At 45.0% G+C, this 3670-nt stretch overlaps 1 protein-coding gene across 1 annotated transcript in view; it reads left to right on the top strand.

Moving 5' to 3' along the window:
• Rilpl2 (Rab interacting lysosomal protein like 2) overlaps nucleotides 1-3670 on the top strand; it is a 16137-nt gene that overhangs the window by 4803 nt on the left and 7664 nt on the right. The window lies entirely within an intron of this gene.

The raw sequence follows: 3670 nt of genomic DNA, 5'->3' as shown, positions 1-3670 counted from the left end.
TTTATCACAAACACTTTACATGGAATTTCATGTCAAACTTGGTTTACCCAGGATCATTCCTTTGGTTAGTAAATAAACGTGTGAGAAAAAATTAAAAAAAAAAAAAAAAAAAAAAAAAAAAGGATTCCATTGCTGTGAAGAGATACCATGACCAAGGCAACTCTTGGAAGGACAACCTTTCATCGGGGCTGGCTTACAGGTTCAGAGGTTCCGTCCATTATCATCATAGCAGGAAGCCTGGCAGTATGCAGGCAGACCTGGTGCTGGACAAGGAGCTGAGAGTTAGACATCTTGTTCTGAAAGCAAACCAAAGACCTGTCTTCCAGGCAGCTAGGAAAAGGGTCTCAGAGCCAGGCCCCACCCACACCATTTCACACTTCCTCCAACAAGGCCACACCTCCTAATACTGCCACTCCCTGGACCAAGCATATTCAAACCACCAGAAATACTTTTATCTGCTGAGCCATCTCTCTGGTGTTGATCGATCTATTTATTTATTTATTTATCTATCTATTTATTTATTTATTGTTGCTTTTTGCTTTTGTTTAGTGCAGTTGTCTCATTGGATTCCCTAGGCTGGCCTCATGTGCTCTCCCTGTCACTGCCTTTGGGTAACTGTCGCAGACAGGTGCCGATGTACCTAGCTTGCTTTCTGTCTCTGTGCATTGATCTACTGTAGGCGGTTCACCTCATCACATTCTTTCTCTTCTTTGTGGCAGGTTCTCTAGCCCTGGCGACTCTCGGACCTACTATGTAGCTAAAGCTGGCCTTGAACTCCGGGTCCTCCTGCTTCTGCTTCCTAAGTGCTGGCGTGACAGGTCTTAGCCAGCATGCCCAGCCTCATAGTATTAGCATCTTAGTATTCCTCCCCATCCCTTCCCCTGCTCACTCCTTCTTCTTCTCTTTCTGAAATGTAATTTCAAATTTCAGGTAGTATTAAGGTACGGGACTTAACCCCCCGACCCCCCACCCAACTTCCCCTGCCCTCAGTATCTAACCTTCTTCCCTGGAAAGATTTTTTTTTCTTATTTAGTTTTTATTCATAATCATAAGTTTATTGAAGGGGAATGAGGAAAACCCAAAGAACTTCAGTGAGAGCAGAGATTACAGGACATTACCAGCAGATGGGGTAGGGGTGCTCTCCTGAGCTACAGAAGAAATGGCTTTTAATCAAAATGCCCACAAGTCAAAAGAAATTAGAGTTGTCCAGTCGGAAATGGTGATCTTCTTGCTGATCTTGCCTTCCTAGACCCAAAATGCTCCGTGGCTTCCATAATGTTCATGGCTTCTTTCACCTTCCCGAAGACCACATGCTTGCCATCCAGCCATTCAGTCAGTCTTGGCACTGCAGATAAAAAACTGGGAACCATTTGTGTTTGGTCCAGCATTTGCCATGGACATGATGCCAGGACCTGTATGCTCCAGGATGAAGTTCTCATCCTCAAATTTCTCTCTGTAGATGGACCTGCCGCTAGTGCCATTATGGCGTGTAAAGTCACCACCCTGGTACATGAACCCTGGAATAATTCTGTGAAAGGAGGAACCCTTATAGCCAAATCCTTTCTCTCCTGGAAAGATTTTTAACTATCCTTCCCTGTGAAGATCTGTGAGGGCTCGCCCTCAGGGAGAAGCCCACGGCTGCGGTTATCCCTTGTTTTGCAGCTATGCGATGGCCATGCTGCCTCACAGCTTCTTGGTGACTTTTCAGTCAGCCCCACAGCCAGGAGGCAGAGCAGCAGGGTTACGATGCGATCAGGCAGAGCTGCAGAGTGCGATCTGGACTTAAAAGACCAAAAACCAACCCAATGAAACAAAATGAAAAGTCCAAAAACTGCCAGGCATGGTGGTGCATGCCTATAATCCCAGTACTCAGAAGGTAGAGGCAGGCGGATCTCGGATCTCAAGAGTTCGAGGACACCCTGGTCTACAGAGTGAGTTCCTGGATAGCTAGGGCTACACAGTGAGGCCCTCTCGCAAAAACAAGTAATCCCTCCCCCCCAAAAAAACCTGATTTTTTTTTAAAGATTTATTTATTTATTTTATGTATATGAGTACACTGTAGCTATACAGATGATTGTGAGCCTTCATGTGGTTGCTGGGAGTTGAATTTAGGACCTCTGCTCACTCTGGCCCAAAGATTTATTTATTCTTTTTTTGGGGGGAGGGGAGTTTTCAAGACAGGGTTTCTCTATATAGCCCTGACTGTCCTGGAACTCACTTTGTAGACCAGGCTGGCCTGGAACTCAGAAATCCACCTGCCTCTGCCTCCCAAGTGCTGGGATTAAAGGTGTGCACCACTTCGCCTGGCCAAAGATTTATTTATTATTATACACAAGTACACTGTAGTTGATTTCAGACGCACCAGAAGAGGGCATCAGATCCCATTACAGGTGGTTGTGAGCCACCATGTGGGTGCTGGGATTTGAACTCAGGACCTTCAGAAGAGTAGTAGTCAGTGCTCTTACCAGCTGAGCCATCTCACCAGCCCCAAAACCAGGGATTTTTGTTTATTTTTTTCATCCTTGAGGTAGTGCTAGTGGGGAGCTGAGCCTAATGCCCCTCCCCTAGGCTTTATTTATTTATTTATTTATTTATTTATTTATTTTGAGGCAGGGTCTCTGTGTACTTTTGGCTGTCCTAGAACTCCCTATTGTAGACCAGGCTGGCTTTGAAATCACAGCATTCCACCTGCCTTTGCTTCCTGAGTACCAGGATTAAAAAATTTTGCCACCATGCCTGGCCTAATTCTTGTTTTATTCTCTGGACTCAGAAACTGGTAAAACATTTCCCAAGCACCCTTCAGCCGCCCAGGGAGTGACTTGGGAAGTCCTGAGCCAGCGTTCTATTTAAAAAAAAAAAAAATTGAGGAATGCCTTTGTTTTTCTGTGAACTTGGAAAATTTCCACTGTCTTGTTACTGGAGGTGAGAGTTCTGAGCCGAATGTATAACTGACGCACCACTAAGGAAGTCTGTGAATGTTTGTGAGCTTTCAGCTTCTCCTGAGGCAATGGAATGTAGCCGTGAGACTAGAAACACAGCGGCGGTGTGACTCTGTCCCATGGGAGTCACGTTGGGTTTGTGTATGACAAGATCCATTGGATCTTGTGACTGTTGTGGTTCAGTGGTTTTTTGGGCATTTTCAGTGATGGGGAAGGGACCTCCTGGCATCACACGTGTGAGGCAGGCCTTTAGTGCTCAGCATCTTCCTCCTCTTTAATTAACAAATTAATTAAAAAGATCTGTTTATTTTATGTATGTGAGCACACTGTAGCTGTCTTCAGACACACCAGAAGAGGGCATCAGATCCCATTACAGATGGTTGTGAGCCACCATGTGGTTGCTGGGAATTGAACTCAGGCCCTCTGGAAGAGCAGTCAATGCTCTTAACTGCTGAGCTATGTCTCCATCCCTAATGTATTTACTTTCATTTCATCTGTATGGGTGTATTACCTGTGTGTATATGTGTGCACCACATGTGTTTGCTTAATGCCTGTGGAGGCCAAGAGAGGGTGTTGGATCCTCTGGAACTAGAATCACAAATGTTTGTGAACGGACATGTGAGTCCTTAGGTACCCAATCTGGGTCCTTTGAAAGAACTCTGGGTATTCTCAACTGCAAAACCATCTCACAGCCCTATATGCTGGTTTTCTTTTCTTTTCTTTTTTTTTTT

The sequence above is a fragment of the Mus caroli genome, chromosome 5 (genome assembly GCF_900094665.2).
Source record: "Mus caroli chromosome 5, CAROLI_EIJ_v1.1, whole genome shotgun sequence".
Taxonomy (NCBI): Eukaryota; Metazoa; Chordata; class Mammalia; order Rodentia; family Muridae; genus Mus; species Mus caroli.
This window is presented reverse-complemented; position numbering and strand designations above follow the sequence as displayed.